Below are 23833 nucleotides of genomic sequence, written 5' to 3'. Positions count from 1 at the left end.
TTCCAAGCGGACTGTTGCTTGGCGTGGGTCTGGTATTGTTGATGCGGGAGCTTGTTTTGGTTGCCATGGAAACGTCTCTGCTGGCCGTCGCATAACAATGGATGTCTTTTGAGAGTCCGCTATTCCAGTTTTCAGCCGTCATATCACATTTCGCCCTCATTAAGTCCGCATGTTCTGAGTAGCCTATAGGTGTGTCGCCATTCTTTCATTCCTGAAGAGACGTGGCTGTGATGTTTATGATCGCCCTCGCAAGTTGCACTTCGACGTCATGCTGGGGTCAACACTTCTTCCGGTTTCGACGGCGTCCAGTCTTCCTCGTGTGTTGGGCCTCATGCTACTGTTCTCCGTTATGCTCAAAAATCGTGCTTCATGTCGGGTTGATTCTCAAGCCACGCAATGGCTTCTTGACTGGTCTGAATTCTGTCCGAAAACTCCAATATGGAATCATCCAGCTGTCCGATGGCGTCCAACAAGGAAGGATCCGGGAAAGAGGGATCCATCAGGGGGTAATCATCATCGCGGAATGAGAATACTTTGGAGAAATTGTGGGTACTTCTTATCTGAATCAAATTTGGAATCAGGGCGGGATCCACAGTTTCGTTCACATCTTCGTACATCTTCTGCAAAAGCGCCTCGAAGTACACCAGTTGGCAAAAATCTACGTTCTCGAGCAGGCAAACCGCTGAGAAATCTTCTAGAGACAGACTTTCCATGTGTGACACCATTATGTCTTCAAGCTGGTGGTCTTGTGCTCGACCGACCGCTCCTTCTTTGCTTAAAATATGCTCCCTGGCTTCCAGTTTCATTTCTGCGAAGGCTTGGTTAAGAGGTTCTAATTCATTGTTACTCTTCATGTTTGTATTGTAACGTGTTTAGGCGATTGAGACGCGAATTTGGATTTGTAGGTCGTAACTACTATTAATTATAACTCCGTTACTGATTTACGCAATTTACAATCACTACACACTGATCTGTTCAGTCTGTCTACTTTAGTCCTCACGGGTTTATAACACGGGAACTATACAAGTCTCACTGGATCACACACTCCAGTATTACACATAAACCCAGTCTTCCAACTCGCACTTTAAATCTTCACAGGTCTTCTACGAACTTTCTGTTGGTGTAACTCTTACTGTTGCTTAAACACTCAAGTACTCTCAACTACTGCTGCACTATAGCACACGCAAAGTTTTGGAATCACTAGTTGTTGCTTAGTAGCGACTCTCAGCAATCGATATTCCTTTGCTTCCGTGCTCACGTTCTTACAGCTTATCCCGTATGTCCTCAATTTATAGCCTTGGAGCGAACAGCACAGAAAACACCTCTTGTAAGAGTTCGTCTGTTGTTGCGTACCGTGTTAAGCGGGCTGTTGCTTGGCTACTGTTGACGCGGTAGCGTGTTCCGGGTGCGATGGAAACGTGTTTACCGGCCGTTGCATAGCAACGTGCCTGGGACAAGCGCGCAACGGGAAAGTTGCGGATTGTATCGGCGCGTTGCTAGGCGAGAGCTCTGTGAACGCTTGGATTGCGCAACAGGAATTAGGGGTCACGTGACCTCTGCGTTTCCGCGAGTGACGTCACATACCCCCCACCCAGCCCGTTAAGAAACACCCTTCCACGCTAGGCTGTGATGTCATGCAACAATGGTAGCTATCACGTAACTGGCTTTCTATGGAGTCCGTGCCGCGACCGTTGATATGCAGTCGCTCGGTAAACACGTTCCAACAATATAGACTGTTTTCTGCGTGGTCAGTGCGGAAGCTATATAACGACACTTACAAACACTTTACCTCCACCGTGACCCTGCAAGTCGTAGGAAGCGACGAAAAGGAAAGTCTCAATTCTGAGACAGTAAAATATGGTCTCGAGTCCCAAGGGACTCGGACCCGAGTAAGACTGCGCTGGCAAGGGCCAGGAGCATATACAAAGGACAGACCCGTCCTCTCGTCAGAGAAGGTTCCCCACAGAAACAAGACCGTAACTGTCAAACGGTAGTAATATCTGGCGGCTCGATACCAAGACTTACTGACTGACTGACTGACTGACTGACTGACTGACTGACCGTCAGTCGCAGTGTGACTTTGACTTGTTGAAGACCTTAATTATATGCAATATTTGGAGTGATTTGAAGCGCTAGTTTCTGTGTTGAGACCCGTTGCCAGGAGACGACTAGTGAAGACAGGTAATCCTAGTGCGTGTCAACGGTGAACTGGAATGTGTGTAAATCAGCGATCGCACTGGAATTTAAGCGCAATTAAAAGAGTGTGTAACCAAGCTACTAATAAATCCAATCATCCGAACTAGACCCCGTCATTTCGTCACGCGTACCCCCCTACACGTGACAATACAAATCCCATGTCTCCGGATTCCAAAGAATCACGAACGCTGGCCTAATGTGGCAGTCCTTTATTAGATAAGAGTAAATGTAAAGTTGTCCATGTGATTAATTAAGAACCACGCAGTGAAGACGTAAGGGGGGGGGGGTTGAGGTACAGCTCCAACATATTCTTGACCTCGGCACTCTATAGACGAGAGGTGAGTTGTCACCTTCACGCCCCGATTGTTTTCCCTCGGGGGAAGAGCCCCAGTACCTATAGAGTAGGAGGCTGGATGGCCCCCAGTACGGGTGTGGACTTTTTTCCGTTACTTGGTTCCTTCTATTGTAGTTTACAGTCCTTTAGTTCGTTCATGTATGTGTTCATAAGCGGATGAGCACCTTCCCGGGAAAGCAACAGATCGCAAGCCTGTCTGTTAATTACTTTCCTGCCCTATTCAGATATAGATTTGGGTTTTGTGAGAACAAAATTTGGGAAAGCACGGCCGGCGCGTAAGGCTGACAACCTTACTGCCATCTTTGAGCCGATTGTCTAGAAAATGTGGGACCCTTAACGTCTCACAACCCTATGGGCCTTCACGGCCTGTTACAGGGATAGCTTTACTTTTTTTTTTTTTACTTTTTTACGGCGGAACTGGGATGCCTCTTAGCGAACGATAGCCAGTTATGTATAAGGTCCAGATTTCCGGAGTTAAAATTTCATAGCGTAGCATCCGTGATTACAGTCTCTCGCTATGACGTCATAGAGTTAATTAAGTTTTATCCTCGCAGATCAGTTGTTGAAAGAACTCCGCGAAATGTAGCCCGAGGCATGCACGTGGTTAATCAGCCATTGAAGTGGCGAAATGTGAAATGTGAACAGTAGTGGAAGAATTTTGTAAAATACTTCATACATATACGAGTGTAGAGAGCGCTGGGGTAGGATTGTTCGGAAGGTGGAGGAGCAGCACGTAACAGCTGTTACTATGTATTGCTGTTTTGCAATTTCATCATATATAAATTATATTATTAACGAAGGTACTTCGACGATTTGAATTCGCAGCATAGGAAAAGGCGTTGTTCCTATAGGCCTAGTGATGTAATATTTCTGAACAAATACGAAAAATATGACACGGTGTTAGATCATGAAGTTGGAGACAATGCTATCCTTCAAAATGTCCGTGAACCTCACTGAAACTACACAGCATCGATTTCCAGAAGATTCTCGAGAAACCAATATCTCACAAATACTATACACATATACTGTTCATTTCTTACTCTCCATTGTTGTCTGATAATTCAGTTAGAGTAAACCTTACAGTTGAAGTAACTGCTTTTTAGCCTATTTCCATATTAAATAAATAAAAGTAGACTTTTGAGATCACCTTGCTGTGTGTCTGTGTATCCTTGCCTATCAATATTTGGTTGCCTGAACTAGCCTGTATGAAACTGGGTATGAATTTGGTATGTATTTAATATGTGTATCATGGCATCGTAGCCCATCTCAGCGGCTTACAAAAACAAAATCCCACCCATCAGTCTGTGTGTATGTATGTGTACCCCATATCGTTGCTAGGCAACAGCTCGGTAAACACGCTTTTGCGGTAACGAATACACGCAACAATATAACTTCTGGACGCGTTGTGTTCTGTGCGGTCCTTGATTTGTTTGTGCATCCTCCCAATCCTTGCTAGGCAATGGTCCGGCAAACACATTATTGCGGTAACGAAGAATTGTTGGAGGCGTCGTTTTCTATGCGGTCCATGTCGTATCAAAGGAAAGTAGGCGATTAGTTCATACCAGAACTTGTTGTTTTTATTGTTTCTCGCCTTGAAGTAAGCTGTTAATAAGGTTTGTAATTATTACTGTCTCTCTTCCGAATGCCTATCTGTGGTTCCCCCCCCCCTTGGCACAACAGCCCCAGTGGGCCTAGGCCTACCTCCATGAACTTCTCCGTTCACTTCGGTTTTTCTCGATCTTACACATTCGGTAGGACTCCTTGGGCGGGTGATCAGCTCGTCGCAAGGCCTCTACCTGTACACAAACACCTGTCTGTGGTTTGGTCTCACTAAATATAGTTCGGCAGCCCAGTTGTGTGGGGGGAAGGTGTTCATGGTCGGTAATACTGTTATGGATATAACAGCCCGCAGATAAACTGCATGGAATTCTGAGAAGGATTGACGTCGCGCTTCATTAGGGCCCCCATACACACACAGTTCGGCCTCCAGTTCGGACTGCACAGTTGAAGACTGAAAGGCAAAAATGACGTGTGTGGTGCGGCCGGCCGGCCAATCGTTTGGACTGTTGGCCTGTGGGAAACCCGTCAGCCCGTCAGTTCTGCCTGCAGGATCGTAGCACGTGACGTATGTGACTCAACATTATAGGCTGGAGGACCGTGATTGTGGCATGAAGCCTGCCGCTTTATCTGCGCGTGTATGGGGAGGAAAGGGAGGGGGTAAACTGTCACAGTTTTGCCTGTAAGGTCGATCGGAAGGCCAAACTGTGTGTATATGGGGGCCTTAGAATAGACCTACCATTGCCGAAGAATAGTCACGTCTATAACTTGCATATTTTATTATCTCTCCATTTAACATTTCCTCCAGTAGTCATGTTGAATACCATGCCCAGAAGTTGTAAAACATAAGCTGAAATGTTCGTGTCGTCGGAATGTCGATATTTTTAAAGAGAATAGGTTGAATGAAGCATCTGTATACTTTCAGCATGCCATGTTACATAAGCCTAGGTACAACAGTTAATAGATCCCAGATGCAACAGTTAACAATGGTTGGGAAGTAAACAAGCTAGTTTATTCGGGATTGCTGAGTTTTGGACTTCGTCTGTTGTCCCGTATTCTAAAGAACACAACGTTTCAGAAGCTGGATCTGTTTCCATCGTCAGGTGAGGGGATGGAAGACACTTATTCTGTTGGAGCCGTTAGAAACACCTAATTTCAATCACTGGACAGTCGTAGGCTTACAGCAGTTCTATGATGATCAGTTATATATATATATATATATTTTGTGACATTTCTAACCGTTGCTGGGCAACGGCAGGTGGAACGAGTTACCACGAAGACAGGCCCTTGATAAACGGTCGGTTGCCAAGTTACGCAATAGTGGAAAGTTCATATAAACATGTGTCCGATTTTGGATGGTTACGGAGTTATAACCGTTTTTTCATTCCCTTACACGCCCTCTTGTGAACCGCGTCTCTTATTTGGCGGGTCGCTATTTTTAGCGAGCTACAGACAGCGTTCTCGTTATCTCGACACTTGAGAAGTACCTAAGGCGTGGTGGTTTGCTATGTACCCGCGCTGTTCACAACCGAGCGGCAGCCTGTGTTTCGGCCGGCGGTGGCATTTTCGAAAGACAGCTTTAAGCACCAATAAATTCAAATGAAAGGTAATTTCACGAAGTTAATTTTACATTCATTCTTTAAATGTATCATGTATTATGCTGGTTTATTATTTTATTCCGTTTATTGTCAGTAATCGTTACCTTCTATTCTGAGTTTAAAACGGTCATAACTCCGTAACCGTCCAAAATCGGACACATGTTTCTATGAACTTTATTGATCACAAAGCCCTAGGAAATCACCTCCTGCAGTTATGCCCTATAGTCGTGAAACACCCTGTATACTACCTGAAGACGACAAAATGTATTAGAAATCTCTAGTTTTAATATTATCATTGTATGATATTACAAATCAAAATAAGTTGTGTTGACAGTCATTCGATAATACCAGTGCCCAACAAGATACAACAATTAAAAGTTGAGGGTAGTCTCTCAGGCTGTACACGTTTAGTATCTAGGTGTGACGCAAAGAAAATACCTCTTCGTACGTTTTGTTGACAGTATGATCAGCTTTCGTCAAAATATCCTTGAGGAACGGCGTAGGTAAGCCGTCTTATATTTACTCATACCACAAAAGGTGATTCCTACGTTGGTCACATGTCACATGGACCGAGTAAGGTTTCGTTATAATGCTGACTTGCTTATTTAGGATGCATTTCATAATACTTGAGAATACCTGTTAGCTTCTCCGTGTCTGTATGTCCATCTGTTTTCATAACGCCGTCCTCTATGACGGGTAGTGATGAAAATAGTTATCTCTTGGGTTCTAACGAGTCTATTACAAAGGGAGTCAGTAAATAGGCCACAAATTGATATAAAACGCAAAACATGTGATATTCGAACCTGGGAAAAACATTTATTTCTGGACATATCATCCACCAAGACTGGTACACTTCTCCCATCGCTTTACCAGTGCGTCGAAACCCCTAGCATAGAAGTTTCTTGACTGTTGTCTTAGCCACTTCCGCACCTCCGTTTCATCATCTGCGACTTTCGAACGTTTTCGAGAGAATTTCTCGACCCAGTTGTGAACCGCTTACGCGACAAAAACTTCCTACCGTAAACAGGGAACATTTCTTTATGAATATCATTTTCATTGCGTCCTTTTGCCAATAAAAATGCATAAGAGAACTCTGCTCCTCGGTAGTATAATCCTCAAGCACGTTGCTATTTTGACTACTGAAACCAGCCTCTGAACATGCGCATGCGCGTCTGCTACCTACACAGCCATGAAGCTGAACTGTGCTGCTACCTAGTGATACACATAATAAACCTATTGTGTCCATTACAGCTGAGTTATTTCCATTTGTGACATATTTACTGACCATTCCCCGTAACTGTGTGCAACTCCNGTCTTCCTTTCTCATCTGAAGACGGAAACAGATCCAGTTTCCGAAACGTCGTGTCCTCTGTTACCTAGAATTCCAGTCGATGGGGAAAGTCCAAAAACCTAGTAATTACAGTTAGCTGTTTACTTGGAAGAAACTCTGCATAGAGGTTATCGTGGTGGGATCGTGCATTGCCGAAGCAACGTGCAGATCAATAACGAAGTGAGAAGGATGTTCAGAGTTGCCTCGCCGTACCATTGTGTGTTCTCGTTTTCCACGTTCAGCGATGACGTTAGGGTCCTCTTCACCAGAGAAGCAGCAGAGAATGAAACGAAACGAAAAGTCCACTTGAACGGCCGAGAAAAACTTGTCATTTTATAGGAAGAGTCCCCCAACCGACAGGGCGTGGAGCTACGAAGAATTTTCTGCCTCAAAGCACGTTATCCCCCCCCTCCCATTTTATTTTACATAGGTGAAATTGTACACACTGGAATAGGCCAAAAATAATGTTTGTTTAATGCATTTATGTGATTCCTTGTAATGTCGTTTTAATGTGGCTGTAAGTTTTGCGTGCCATCAATCTAAACACTTAACGTTCAGGCCTGCAGGAATCGCCTCTTCAGCCTAAATTATTTTTAAATTAAATATAATATTCAAATGTGTATTTGAAAAAGTTGTCATTTTTCTAAGGTACAGGTAAAAGGTAAACTTATCCCTATAGCAGACTGTCGAGGCTCCCATATTTTCTCTAGACAATCGGCTCACAGATAGCGGTGGTCAGCCTTACGCGCCGGTCTCCTTTTATCCTCCAGGAGGCTGAGTCGACCACAGGGTCATAGTGTGGCTGGAAGGATTAGGTCAACTGAAAAATCCAGTGACCTCATCGGGAATCGAACCGCGAGCTTCCAGCTTGTAGAATAGCCCCTCAACCAACTACTCTACTTCTAAACGTTACAAAATATGTGATGCAATGTGACATTCTTTTGGCGTCACTGCTAATTTAAAGTTAGAAAAGTACTTCTTGTCGTAGGATTTTATGTTCTCACACCGGTAATTATGAAGAGTCCGTTGATAGTCAACAGATGTTTTGGAGGAACATGTGAGCAAGCCCTGCTTACTGACTGCTTCATGCCGGTTTCTTGTTTGTATCCTCTTCAAACCGTAACGTGGAGGAAACGTGTTCTTCTGACTCGTCGGTTGTTGAGTTTCACCGGGGTAGACGGCGTCATGTCCCAGAAGATAGAACTACTTATTGTATCGCCGGGTTGGGAGAGACTGTTTCAGTTTTAGCAGTACTGGCTGCCAGCATCCGTTTGAGATAATTAGTACATAATTCGTAATCTGTAAATAGGCCTGAAAAGGGAAGGAGAATTAACAAGACATTTTCTAGTCTTCTGAAATTTTGGAATTACCGCGGTGGACGATTTGTGTGTGCATTGCAAACATTCCAGTCGCATGTTGCTCTTTTTGCAGGGATGAGTGGGGTGGAACGGAGTTGCTGATGTGCTGCATCTCTATTCTCCGTCTCTCGACGTCGCTTTTACAGTGATTGGTAAGTACATATTAATTAAGTGAACATTTCGAACTGAGTGGGCAGTTGAATGGTCGTACATATCATTATGCTCCATAAATTTATCTGCAGGACTGATTTATAATATAGGAAATATTTTCATGACATATTACGTATCTTAGAAAATAACATCTGAATGTAGTTAGGTAGATACCTTCAGTAAACTTTGTTTTAGAAAATACTTAGTTATAATCGTTTCCAAACAGTTATATAATCCAAATGCAAATATTTACATCTTGTGAACCATTTGGGTTGGGCCTCTTTGGTCGAGCCTTGGCCTTCCTCGGCGTGTTTGCCCTTTGGGTTTATACGCAAGGGCAAGTTGTCCTTTCGTTCATTTTTAATTGTTATTCTCGTGATTTCAGTCTTTGGCATTTGTCCATTGTTTTAGTCTCGTGAGCCCCAAAAGTGATCTAACGTTCTCCACGAGCCAGAGTCCTTCTTGACAAATTAATGCTCGCACAGCCAAGAACTTACCCGTTTTATAGAACATGAAGGTTAAAGCTTTCCATAGTTCCTCCAGACAAGTGACGAGGCGTTAATAGTACCTCAAGCCACGACCGCTACCTCCCAAACCGTTTCTGGTTCTTCATTCACCAATCATCCTAGTATCCAATGCTATATACTCTGAAATACTGTCACCGCTGTGAAGTGAACCACAAGAAAAGACATCTTCTGATACTAGCCTTATAAAACTTTGGTTTCGTCAGTGAATTTCACGTTGTTGGTAATAACAGCAAAGAGGACCAAAGTTGTCTCTGTGTTCAGTTAAGCTCCCCATGAAGACAGATGTGGGAGTTACAGTTCATATCCGTAAATACGGTGGAAGTGTGTTATTGGAGAATAATTGCGCATTCTTGTTAAACATATCTTTCGATTTTTTACCCTCCGTATCTGGGGTATCGGAAGTGGGGCTGTGAGGCAGTGGGCGATTGCCCCTCTAAATTTTGGATGGAGGACAAAGGGTATCTTTCGGTCCCCCCCAAAATATTGTATCAGAAGACTCCAAATAATGGGAGTTTTTGAAAAGGATAGACGTAGGCATGTTTAATAAATTACTTCCAAGTTGCTTTTGTCATCTGGGACAATTTTTGTCGCTATCAGCCATTGCAAGGCTGTGGCGTCATGTTTTATGTATTGTTATAAATTCGTTTGAGTAGTTCGTGAACAGTGCGTTACAGCCATTTTATCGTCCATCATGAGTGTGAGAAATAAATAATGTAATATTGAGTTCAATAAAAAATCGTTCGACACAACATGGACATTTAATCCACAAATGATTGATTATACCCTACATATTTCAGTGTTCGCGTAATTAAAAAAATAAAAGTTCTAGAGCTCATTATTGATTTTAATTTTACAAGTTGAAGTTTCAGAATAGTCAGCGTCGTCTCTGTTATTTCCTTTCTGTAGTTGTCGGTTGTCTGAAGTGTCTTAAGTGTCATATATTATCGTATGTTTTGTCATGTTGTATCCTTCTATTCTGTCCCATAGCAATGTGCCCGTTGTTTCATACGCTGACTGCCTACTTTTTTTTTCTCTTAAAATTGGTAACGTAACGGTCCATGGAGTGCCGAACTTCTAATTCCTTTCAGAATTTGGTGAACATCTCTGAAGATGGCTGAATAGCCGAACCATATAAGCTGGAGTCATTCGTTCATTAATTAAATCTGTTGGGTCAGATGCTTGCCCGTTGAACTACATATGTTAAAATACAATGGTAACAATATCTGTTAAATAATTATAAATGTAACGCGATTATTTGCTATCGGTATACCGTTGTTTCGTTGTTATTACTCGTGACTGTTTATTTTTAAATGTGGACGACGTAAAATTAGTCGTTATAATGTGCGTCACCCAGAATTGAAGAGTGTCCTGTTTAATATACTCTATTTGATGCTAATTTTGAATATTTGCATGACACACGTATATGGAATGTAGCATTTCTGACCGTCTTGGTAGCCCACTTTCTCAAATCTTATATTTAACGAAGCGATTGTTTTAACTGTCTTGTTAACTCATTTCCATATGGAGTACATTCAGTATGATGCATGTAGTGACAGAGGTCACTTCGGTTCGTCTGTCCATCTGATACAACTGTGCTTAAATTTTGTAGAGAAAGGTCATGTGCTAGAAATAGTACGCTTCAAAAATATGTCACAAGATCACACATAGTAAACATGTTTGAAGGACGCTCTTTATCAAGTTACTTGTTACCAGTGACGGCGCCATTGAACCGATAAACTTTTTACCTTTAGCTTTGATAGTTAAGTGAAAAGAAACTCGTCAAAATACATCCCTTCTATCCTCGAGGCACCATCTAGAAAATCCAAAGATAAAGGTTTCATAATGTTTTCCTTGTGAAGAATCGTCTGTAACTTTAAATTACAATTATCTGTGCACGTATTTCCAGACTGGAAAAGCTTTTCAAATTCGTTATCAGGATATTTAATTGGCAGAATATTGAAGATATATAATCAGCTCTAAAGAATAATTAGCTTCAGTTGTCAATAACTGAAACCCAAGCAATCAACAGTACGCAGAACTGGAATATCCCTCGGAAGCGTAAATTCTACAAACTATCACAGGAGCGGGAATTCTGAATCTTTCTGTTATTATCAGGTCATTAGAAAAAAGGTTCTGAACTTGGGAGGTAGTAACTAACTTGGCAAAATTGCCTGCATGTTGGATGAGCTGGTCTTCTGTAATGATTGCCGATTTTCGAAAAGATTAAGTATAGGGCTTAGTCCTTGGCGGTGGTCTTCTCAGTTTCAGGGCCTCTTTACGGATCAGTGCTTGGGAGACATCGTCAGACGTTATCGACGAAGTGTGCAATTTGTCCCATGTAGACAAGTAGTTAGTTAGTTATTGGAGAGGGTGGGTTTCCCCATGCACTTAGACCAGTATTGGTCCATTGTGCTTCCCTCTATGATATTCTACCAGTCTCTATATCCTACCGATATTGGCGCGTACCATCAATCCCGACCGAGCCAGCGAGTTCGGCCTCCGCTAGCTTGGCGGTATCTGTAATGCTTGTTATAATACTTGTTGGGCGGGAAACATCCTTGAATTTGGCTCAGTGACCTCCTTTGGAGATATGAGGTTCTTTTACGTGCCGTAAAGCTACGACACGGGACACACGGCTTAAAGTCCCTCCCGGAGGACTTGTTCCCTGAATTTTTCCGCCCTTAAAAATTCGACGTCCTTCGGGTTTGAACCCGCGTACCACGAGTCGAGGTGGGAACGTTACCTCTAGACTACGGAGGCCGCTTATGTAGACAAGTAGATGAAGGTTTTAACTGTAGGAATATTTGCGAAGGTAGCTCTGTGTGTCTGCTTTCTTTTACATGCTTCCACCTGAATAATGAAGCCAGACACATCTTCAGAATAAATGAGGTGCATTTGAAACTGAGGCAAGAGAACTGGGCATGATTCACTGACTAGTTGTGGATCATCTNAGATCCGAACTGTGAAGTAAGGCGATCATCATTAAGTTTTTTTAGTGAAATGGTCCTATGAAACCATTATAGATTAATTTAAATGTTGGCACAAAAATGATATGAACATCTGAGTTAGAATTTAGCTTTGCAGCTACAATAATATGTAAAATAAGGAAGAAATTAAATGAATTGTTATCATAGAAGACGGTTTATCAGTATGTTCGTTTGTTATGTGACTGTGTGCGTATGATATCGCTAATAAGCAGTAGTAGCTTTAACGTGCGTACATAGATGGCAACATTATAATTCGAAACTGCCATGCGAAGGATAAAGATGCAATTTAATTAAGTGTTTCAGCGGTGAAAAGACGGGACGAAATAAAATCATGAAAAGAGTAAGGAAAAGCAAGCAAAGAAGGCGGAGGTTGAAAGAAATGGTTTCTCACTAAATTTCAAAGATCCTTTTCAATAGTAAAATAAACTCTCATGCCCATAACGTTTAGTATCTTCCTATAAGGAAAAATGCACGATCAGCTGCCTTGCGTCAAAATAAATTAATCCTTAAACAGATGCAACAGTAATATCAGGAAATTGTTTACTAAAATTAGACGGGTCTTGGAATAGAACATACGATTGTTAGCGGGCAGACTCATTTATTACCCCAGGTATATATCATGCAATGAAATGAATGTGGAAAAAACAAAAGTAATGAAAATTTCGAGACAACCAACCCCAGTCACAATAAAGATAGACCAAAAACAACTGGAGAATGTGAAATGTTTTAAATATTTGGGTAGCTTGTTAACAGATGATGGAAGGTGTACTAGTGAAATCAAATCCAGGATTGCCATGGCAAAAGCTGCATTTAGCAAGAAGAAGAATCTTTTTACCAGCAAATTGGACTTAAATTTGAGGAAGAAACTAGTGAAATGCTACATTTGGAGCATAGCTCTGTATGGGGCTGAAACATGGACACTTAGGGCAGTAGATCAGAAACATCTGGAAAGTTTCGAAATGTGGTGTTGGAGAAGAATGGAGAAGATCAGTTGGACCGATTATGTGAGAAATGAAGAAGTGTTAATTAGAGTCAGTGAGCAGAGGAATATCCTACACGAAATAAGAAAACGGAAGGCTAATTGGATTGGTCATGTTTTACGCAGAAACTGCCTTCTAAAAGAAGTTATCGAAGGAAAGATACATGGGCGGATAGAAGTGACAAGAAGACGTAAGAAGATGCTGGATGACCTTGGGGACAGAAGAGGATACTGTCATTTGAAGGAGAAAGCTCTAGATCGCATTAAATGGAGGAATTGTTTTGGAAGAGACTGTGGACCTGTCGTCTTGACAGATTACTGATGATGATGATATCATGTGTTCCTGGCAATTCAGCTATAACAACAGAAGCGTTTTCCATTTTAGTCGTATTTTATATCTATATTCGGAGAACGCAGAATGCTACCATCACATGTTAAATATATTCCAGCAGAACTGTGACCGGTAACCAGAAACCGCAGGTGGTTCAACTTAATTAATTTTCCATCACATGTGCACTTGAAGCGTTTATTGCTGCTCTGTTCAAGTAACGACAGCATAGAACGGCAGGGCGATTTATTAATGATTGATAGAAGATATACAATTAAACGGTTGTGGCATATTTTAATATGCAGTGTCGGAATATTCGTGGAGGGAATGAGGAAAACTACGAAATCCTCTGCACAGTCATTTCGCGAATACGAAGTAGAGTGCTAAGAATTCAGTCGCCGCATTAGGTTCGCGTGCTGGATCTACCATGATGCCATTGATACATATGTGACAAGTTTTGGAGGTATTATGAATGGTGTTGTCATCAGGGGATTTAATTTAGATGCTCAAATTAATCATATAGTGAACTTAAATGTTTCCGTCTTGTGGCATCCTTCCCAGGATAAACAGACGGTGTCTAATTCTGGGTATTTCCTAATGATAGAGGGAGACTGAATCCTTCATCTGTCTTACTTGAATCGAGACGTGGTTGCTGTCTTCTAAATGTAAGAGATGAAATAATTCGTTTGTGTTTCATTTATCATTTCTACATAATGATCACAGCAGTTACCATGTTGGAAAGGATAGGCCTGCCCCTGAGATATAAGCCTTAACTGTTGTTACCCTGTACGCAGACTACACTGCTACACTCTTCATTCTTCATGTTTATTTCTGAGTTCTGTAATGCAGTATACTGGAAAACTTATTTTGGGCGTTTTCCTTAATTTTCTTTTGTGCGGAAACTACCCATAACGAGTGTAAGTTAATTTGGGTTTGTTAGCCACATTGTAATTGTTACTCACCCGTATACAGTAGTTGTGTCGCCTCTGCCTGACCTCCAGTCAAGGACACGATATTTTCTAATAGGAGTCCATAGTAGAATACAAGGTGTGTCCCAAAAGTCATGAAATATATATATATATATTTAAATTTATTGATGATATCGGTACAAAGTGTTAATATTCTTCAAAGTACTGTCCATGAGCATCTACACATTTTTTTCCACCGACTCTCCTATGCCCGGTACGCCCCCTCAAAGGCCTCGACGGGAACCTCATTTAAAGCTGTTGTCACGGCCGCTTGGAGAGCCTGAATGCTTTCAAAACGGCGTTCTTTGAGTGCAGTCTTGATTCTCGGGAACAAAAAGAAGTCGGCCGGAGCTAGGTCGGGGAAAGAAATATATTTAATGACTTTTGGGACACACCTTGTATGACCCGTATGTGTGTCCCATTCTATGATACCATTTCCGAAAATGTTTCAGGCCGCCGTTCTTTTTAGTAATTTTTAAGATATACAATAAAATTCTATATGAATTTGCACTGGCGTTGCTTGAACTTGTACTGTTTTATTAGAGAACAAAATCACCTTAGTAAAACAAAATTTAAGAAGCCTGTCTCGATTTTTATCTCAGGGAATATTATATACGAGAAACCTCCTGGCCACTGTCACTCATACACCATCTTTATCATGTTTCAAGGCTAATGAAAGCTAACACCAAGTTCTACTCCAGAGATTCATATTCCAAAGGCCCCTCTGATATTCCTAGCCGTAGGCTACCATTACATGCATCTCTGATGAAATAACATGACACTAGCCTTAATGAGGTCAGTATCAGAGTTGCGGCTTGTAAATTATACAACCAAGCCGACCTTAAAATTAGTCTTCTCTCTTTCGTAGCACATATAGTATGCCTAATAATGTTTTCATGTGAATGAGTGTGACTATAGACGGGGTTTGGATTTGTAATTGTATTTGTTGAACATTTCCAGATCGTAACCACAAGCGACACTAGCTCTATCGGTAATTGACACACTCAGCAGTTCACAGCAGCATGCACTAAGTCTTCTCAATCTGCTATGTATTCACCAGTCTGTGCGTTGTAACGGCCCCCAACTGCGGACGGACCCCCCCATCCCGGGGCCCCTCGAATCAATCCCATGCCTCAGCCACCAGCCCCTCATAGCAGCAGCCCACAACTACCGAACTGCAGTTCACTAACTGACTGACCAATCAACTGTTCACTTCTCTGCACTACACTGCAATGATTTTCCTCAGCACGGACCGCACAGAAAACATCGTTCCTCTGTTGCTGTTCAATTGCTGCTAAGCGGACCACACAGGAAACATCGCCTCCAGCAGTACTTCAATTTTTCCATCCGTTACGCTGCCTAGCAATGGCCGTAGTCTCGTTTCTTTCGAGGCCGTTGCCTATACGCCATAGTATCATTACTTATTACATAAGAGATGCAGAAGTCTAAACTACTGTAATTTAGGACGAAGCCATGTTTGATGAACGTGGCACAGAACTTTCTTCTCTTTATACAGATTGCATTTAAATTTGACGTTACTTCGGGATGTCGGATGGAAACACATAATTTCTTGATATAATGTTTCATTACGTTCCGTTTTCTTGTTCTTCTTGTTTAATGGAATTTTGATTGGATAGCTTAATTAGAAAATTGATCCTGTCTCGCTCATTTTAGCTGTAGAGATTGAGTCCCGAGCTAAATTACGAAGGCATAGATGTAATGATATTTTGAAAGTAACTTCAGATTGGAGAACTACGAGTATTTATTTCGAGCTCCAACTGGAAAGATTTTTGGCTTCTCGTGTTCAGTGCATGGGCCCATGTACATACGGGTTCTGACCGACTGATGCGTATATTATGCATGCATATTGATCATTGATAGTTGTTTAGAAGATCAGAGTAATGCGGGAATACACGACAGTTAAGAGGAGTCCTTGCTTCGGTTGGTATTACAGTCTCGACCTTTGCTAAAAAAAATAACAATATAGCTTTCATAGTCATGATTACACAGCGTGCCTCGAAGGTTGTATTACGTAATATTGGGTCAGTGGAAACCAATGGAAATTTGCAGACATTGTTTCCAGTGCTACTACAGTGAAATTATCAGCTGTAGTTTTAACCAGTAAGTTTATTTACATACACATGATGCCGAAAATGAATACGTCTTTGTCGATACAATTGAACATGTTCACTGTAATATGACTATATTTCGGATCCTTTTGATATGTTTTTCTTCTGAAGTAATGCTCGCATGTTTATCATCATCATCATCATCATCATCATCACCATCAGTAATCTGTCAAGACGACAGGTCCACAGTCTCTTCCAAAACAATTCCTCCACTTAATGCGATCTAGAGCTTTCTCCTTCAAATGACAGTATCCTCTTCTCTCCCCAAGGTCATCCAGCATCTTCTTACGTCTTCTTCCTCGTCTTCTTGTCACTTCTATCCGCCCATGTATCTTTCCTTCGATAACTTCTTTTAGAAGGCAGTTTCTGCGTAAAACATGACCAATCCAATTAGCCTTCCGTTTTCTTATTTCGTGTAGGATATTCCTCTGCTCACTGACTCTAATTAACACTTCTTCATTTCTCACATAATCGGTCCAACTGATCTTCTCCATCCTTCTCCAACACCACATTTCAAAACTTTCCAGATGTTTCTGATCTACTGCCCTAAGTGTCCATGTTTCAGCCCCATACAGAGCTATGCTCCAAATGTAGCATTTCACTAGTTTCTTCCTCAAATTTAAGTCCAATTTGCTGGTAAAAAGATTCTTCTTCTTGCTAAATGCAGCTTTTGCCATGGCAATCCTGGATTTAATTTCACTAGTACACCTTCCATCATCTGTTAACAAGCTACCCAAATATTTAAAACTTGTTTTTGGTCTAGCATGTTTATATCGATTAATAATAACGATGATGGTGGTGGTAGTGGTGATGATGATGATGATAACGATAGTAATATAGTTTCAGATACTGTGAACAAATTACGTTTTACGGATGCGAGTGCTGCCTAGGAATATACCGTCTTTAGTGTTGGTCCCTTTCGTTTTCTGTATCAGCGGTGATGCTTTCGTTGATTCTGTTTAGTCATACACCGTGTTTCAGGTAGCATATGAAAGCCCATTGAAAAGTGAAAATAGTTCAGTTAGATACATCAAAGGCAAAAACTGCAGACGCAGATGTATATAGTCAACGTTTCTCCGCATATAGAACGGAAAGGTCAACTCAGAATATGTTAACTAAAGTCCCTTCTGACGCAGATTAACTTGGCCGACATGAGAGTTCAAGAGGCAGTGAGAGATTTTTTGGTTAATCAGCTTAATAANATTTTTCTACCCTGAAGATGGAGGCAATACGTTCCTCCGAAACGTCGGTTAACACCACATATACACGGTGCCAAATCCCAGAAGACTGCTTTCTTCTCAGCTTAATAATTCTTTTGATCTTAAATTAGGCCCACTTTCTTTCTTCAATTAATCGGCGAGGAAGTTCAACGTTTTGTTTATTTTTCATCTCCGTAACGTAAGTCGTAACTCAAAAATTTTGCCTACATACCGTGGAATTGTCCCTTGTCGGGTTTCTGTTGCCATTTATTACAATTGTGAGTTTTAATCACGAAACTGGTTTTTGAGTCTTGAAGAGTTTATGCCTCGGTCTCGGAGTATTCTGATTTTGGTTGGAACGGGCTTCTTTTAACTGCATTTTTTCTACTTGTCTCTCAATCACTGTATACATCTTGCAGCAAGAACATCTCTAAACAGGATTGGAAGGGATGCACTCCGTAATGTACTATACGGAATTACCAGCGACATTATTTGAAATTTATATTAAGTTTAAGCTTACTGAAATATTGGAATTCGCATTAGTGAAAGTCTGCTATATCGAATTCCCTAAAAATCTGTGAAAGGATTTGTGGGGTACATAGAAAAGTCCATTTATGGCCGTATGTTATCAAGGGTTTGTTGTGTGGTTGAAAATCGGAAAGGCCTAACAGCGTTCGGTGGAGGTCTTTCGACAGTGTTTGTGAAAGGCCTTATGAAATAGTCTACACGAAGAAGTCTCTTTATGGCATTATATAAATCGGTCTGTATTACGGTTTAGTATGGCTGGAAATCAGTATTATCCTAGAACATTTACTGAAAGTCTCATATAGAATTTCAAAATGTGTCCAGCGGTTTAGACCGCCTCTGTGATCACGTGGTTAAGAGTTCCTGGCTACAGATCCAGAGGTTCCGGGTTCCATTCCCGGCGCTACAGGATTTTCTGGGAAGTAATTGGTCTGGAACGGGGTTCACTCAGCCTCGTGAGGATAAATGAGGAGGTATTTCAAGGAAATAGCGGTTCCGGTCTAGAAAACCGAAATTAACATCTGTAGGGATTGGTTACGTTGACCACGCGACACCATCTATCCGCTAAAGTTGGAACTAACTTCGTCGACAAGCGGCGGTCGCTCGGTCGGTATAGTTCGCTTGCGGACTAAAGCCAAGGAGGTCACACCGACGGACAGCCAGATAGACATGAACTCTACACAAGGCGTTATGTTTCACTCTGCAAAGAGTACCAGACATGTTATATTTGTTTCAAAATAATTGAAAAGCCGTAAACCCTTAAAGAATTCAAAACAGTAGCCTTGAAGCCTGGAACTTATGCAGTGAAACGTCTTTAAAAACCGCCCTTTGAAAAAAACGGTATTTGTATGGCACGTATTACGTTTTAGGCCATTTTTAATATAATGCAGCCCCTATTCATAGACTACCCTCATTCGCGATTAGTGACAATACCTGGTCTTTACCAAACCCCTTCAGAAAAGACACTAGTAGCATGAAGACTTCAGTTTCTTAAGTGATGGTTTAACACGATTCATTACCCGTTGTACCATCTGTACCACCTATACAACACCGGGGTCTCTTATAACATACAGTTTACTCAGGCAATAGATGAGATATATACTTGAATGGGAACTTGCATTTTGTTTGATTTTAATGATTTAACGCCATTATTTAACGAGTCGTGGCATGAAGTTGAGAACATAGTTGTAAAACACAAGTATAAAATTGTAACGCAAATTAAATTAGATTCGTATTTAAAGCCAACAGATCAGTAGTGTAGTGTATGTAGTTCGTACGTTCATGTGTGTATGTTTTTATTTAATTATTAACTCATGACTGAAGATACTTACTGCACTGATATTCATGTAAAATGATACTAATGACAATGAATTCGTGCAACACATTTGTTACGTGATACATATTTATGTGGTTTACTGTACTATACTCCCCAAATTCTCATCCCTTCCTCATTGAGAGACCATTCATGTAAAAGACCGTGTATGCTGGAACGGTCGATGGAAAGGCAAATCCGTGTCTGTCTGTCCGTCTGTGAACTAATTGATGAATTTGGGCAGAATTTTATATTGGTCCCTGTGCTTAGTTAGGCACCACGTTGTGAGGACGTAGGGGTGAGGAGAGGTGCAGATCTGTGCATTCTTAACTTCGGTGCTAGATTGAAGTGAGCAGCATTGTCTACGTGGAGCCCATATTAGTAACATAAAGACGGCCTTCGTTGTGTCCCTCTGCTTACTCAAAAAGAACCTTTAATTTATTTTAACTAATTGCTTTTAACGCACATAAATTATTTCGGTAGGGTTGACATTTTAGTCTCGATTTCTAATGCTAGTAGAAATTTCTTTATGACTGGTTACCTTCCGCGGTAGCGTAGTTGGTTGAGGCACTATGATACAAGCCGGAAGGTCCCGATGAGGTCATTGGATTTTTTTCAATTGACCTGATCCTTCCAGCCGCCCTATGGTCCTGGGGACGACTCAGCCTCTAACAGAAATGAGTACCAGGAGTATTCTTGAGGGTAAAGAGCGGCCGGCGTGTAAGGCTGACAACCCTACCGCCATCTATGAGCCGATCGTCTAGAAAATGTGGGAACCTCGAACATGCCACAACCCTATGGGCCTCCACGACCTATTACAGGGATACCTTTACTTACTTTTACTTTTACTTTCAAACGTATATGTAAAGTATTTATTTGTAATCGCAGTGTTGACTGCGCCTTCGGATGGTGGTCAGTAGTGGCCGAAACATGTAAAGACAGACTTTTATATTGTCCTGTTAAACTTGTTGCTCTTGATGGGCCTTGTTACTTGCTCATGTAGTAAGAAGTTTAATGGCTCAAGGTGTCTCTGATAAAGGTAAATAACTATATTTGTCTTATGAGGCTAGCATATGTACGAAGTACCTCAAATAGTTGCGTCTTATGTAGGACCTACGTACATTAATGATCACTTTAATGTTCACTGATACTGTATTAAATGGAAACTCATAAAAGGGGGGGATAGGTGTCCTCCAGTAGGGTGTACATATCCCCCCTCCCACAATCCAAAGAAAATATATGTATACTCGTATATTTCATACGAGTGATATTAGTCGTAATTATAGATTAGTGTGTAGAATGTGACGTTGTGTAGTTTGGTAGATAATGCAGTGTAGCGAGCAACTTAATATATCTGTTAAAGATTTGCTATAGTTCAGATTGATTTCTTTAAACATAGACTAAAAAAGAGATCCCTTGAGATGCCATTTCGGCGTCGTGTTTGAACTTCATACATTAAAATCCGAAGACTGCCTTTATTACCGTATTTACGCATGTATAGGCCGCGCATTTTTTGCCAAAAATTCAAGAGGAAAACTGGGGTGCGGCTTATATTCGAAATATTCGAAATCACACTTCATTTATAAAAAAATTATATTCATAATTAGTAATACAGGGTGTAATAATACTCCTGAAATAATATTCCAAGAAAATTATTTTTTCTATAATTTCTGTCTGAAAATTGTGCTGCGGCCTATACGTGCGTAAATACGGTATATTATCTTTGAATAATTTAATATGTGAGTATTATGCATTTTAAATCAAGTCTTAAGGGAATTATAAATGTGTATGTCACGGTAAACTTCAAGTCCAATAAGAAATTATAACATTGATGCTTCAGCAGTTCCGAAGAGCATAAACTCCACAGAACAGAGTCCTCCCTGAAATCCTAAGCAAGAGATTTTTTTCATCTTCTCTTGTTCCCACTTTAGAGCATAGGGCTAATTTTTCAGTTTCATGATCATTTTACAGACGGCAGGACTTCTTGGACGGGTGATCAGATCGTCGCACGGCCTCTACCTAAACACAGGACGACACAAACACAGAATAAACACATACACCAAACATCCATGCCTTGTGTGGGATTCGAACCCACGATCCCGGCTTCCAAGCTAGCGAAGACCGATTTGCCACCCTGACTGGCAAGAAAGAGATTACTTATGTTTTATTGTACCCGAAGGTTCACATCGTATTCTCAAGAGTCCTCCCTTTCAGGTCCAGAGCCCCGAGTAACGTTTCGCAACATGTGCTTAAATTATGTTGAGGTGTAATCAACCCCCTGCTCAATGTGCGGGCGGGTGGACTTTCGTTTGCCGGCTGTCCGCGGCGTGGTCAGTGTGTTGACTGTCACCATACTTATCTGAAAGCCATCTCCTTAGTCTGCAACCTGAGGACGCGCCGCGAAACCCACATAACATTTAGCGCAGCCATTTAGTTTTTGTAAATCTGGGGGAGGCGGCGATGTCCGGCGTGCAGTATTGGATTTCGCGTAGGAGGATACAACGCCCAGTCTCTTCTATTTCAAGCGTCCGTTACTGGCTAATGCCTGTTATTACTTGCCATTTTATTGGATGGAACATTGTAATCAGCACTCATTTCGTCACCCCCTCCCCAAATAATTTCGTAGAGCGATTTGTTGGTTGACACGATTCGTTATTAGATGGGTTTTCAATTTAAACCCATTTTTCAAATGTTGCGTCGTCTTTTGTTATAATGCAGGTAGCATATATCACCTTGTATCCCATTTGAGGTTTTCACGGCTGTGATTGGTGAGATTGCATATCTCTGGGTTGTGACACCGTATGGTATTGTAGGTGGATACCACAATTTGGGTGGAACATGCTGCTTCTGTTTTCAGGGTGGAATGTATAGAGTGAGGAATCAGGTTGCAAGGAAGGTGGTTACTTAGACCCGCTGGAGGGAAAGAAAGAAGGCGCCTGGCCACGCCAGTAGGAACTGAACAGCGTGGCGCGATTTTGTGACCTGAAGAGAAAAAAATGATAATTTTTTCAATATACAATTTTCCCCATTCTCTTTTACTTGATCACTCTGAAGTACAGTGCGTACAATCAAGTGCGCGCCTCAACACCCTGTTCTCAAACATCAATGTATGTTCATCTCTTAGGGCAAGAAAAGTTTCACGCCCATCTAATACAACAGGTAGACCGTAACATTGCTAATCGTCAAGGAATGCATCCTGTTGTGTTAACTGTTGTTGTTGTTTTGTTGTGACGGATAAAACAAACAATTAGCGTAACATTGCTGTCTTGTGGATTTTACTCTACATTTTTAGATGATGGAAGATCATGAAATGATTTTTATGAGGATTCCCGGAATTTAATTTGCTTTCAGTCTCTTAGTGAAAGTAATTTTGATCTGTTGCTATCGTTTCCAGTTAATTGAAGTTTTCCTCATTTTCCAAGAATTTATTAGGTAGGACCTTATCTTTATAGGCGTGTTGTATTTTCCGCTTTCTGGTGACGGGACACGACTCTGCGCCTGCGTAAGTTTTTTGCGTTTACCTGTATACCGGCAGAGCTGCTTCATTTTGTAAGTTTTGAGGTTTTCACGGCGATGACTATGAAGAAAGTCGTCTTCTGGGTTTAGGCACCGTGTATTCTTCGTTTTGGCCGACGTTTCGGAGGAACGTAGCTCCTCCATCTTCAGAGCAGTTGAATGGCTTGGAATGCAGAGAGCAGTAGCTTCTTCTTCTTCTTCTTCTTCTTCATTTTCTTTATATAAGGCCCATTTATATATTTTAGGCCAATAAATTAACATCTTCAGTAGACCGGAAGCTGATTTATTGCAGTGCATTCTATTCTATTCTGATTTTCTTAGACCTTCCAAGTGGCATACTCTAAAGCAAAGAATAAAATCGTGACGATAATGCTTTAGCCTTTAAGCGATGCACGTATATTTATATATTATATATTCGTAATAGCGTGTGAAATTCGTACCCGAACGTTGATCTGTATCTGTTAGACACAATACTGTAGTATGCGTTGTACTCTTCTCCAAGTATAATCAGTATGATCAAGTCAAGGAGGATGAGGTGGGCAGGTCATGTAGCACGAATGGGGGAGACGAGGGATGCGTATAGGATATTGGTGGGAACGCCAGAAGGAAAGAGACCACTGGGAAGTCCAAGACGTAGGTGGATGGACAATATTAAAATGGATATTAGACAGGTAGGATGGTATGGTATGGATTGGATAGATCTGGCTCAGGATAGGGACCAGTGGAGGGCTCTTGTGAACACGGTACTGAACCTTCAGGTTCCATAAAATGCTGGGAAATTCTTGAGTAGCTGCAGAATTGGCGGCTCCTCCAGAAGGG

At 41.4% G+C, this 23833-nt stretch overlaps 1 protein-coding gene across 5 annotated transcripts in view; it reads left to right on the top strand.

The window, feature by feature from the left end:
• The window catches only part of LOC111873397 (protein numb), a 214496-nt gene that overhangs the window by 9023 nt on the left and 181640 nt on the right, over positions 1 to 23833 (top strand). For all 5 annotated transcript variants that reach the window (XM_023868073.2, XM_023868072.2, XM_023868067.2 and 2 more), the window contains exon 2: positions 8468 to 8546. The gene's annotated coding sequence lies outside the window, so the exon portion shown is untranslated. The remainder of the gene's footprint in view (positions 1 to 8467; positions 8547 to 23833) is intronic.

Source organism: Cryptotermes secundus, unplaced genomic scaffold, assembly GCF_002891405.2.
Source record: "Cryptotermes secundus unplaced genomic scaffold, Csec_1.0 scaffold22, whole genome shotgun sequence".
Classification (NCBI taxonomy): domain Eukaryota; kingdom Metazoa; phylum Arthropoda; class Insecta; order Blattodea; family Kalotermitidae; genus Cryptotermes; species Cryptotermes secundus.
Note: the sequence above shows the minus strand (reverse complement) of the source record. Positions and strands in the feature narration are given on the sequence as shown.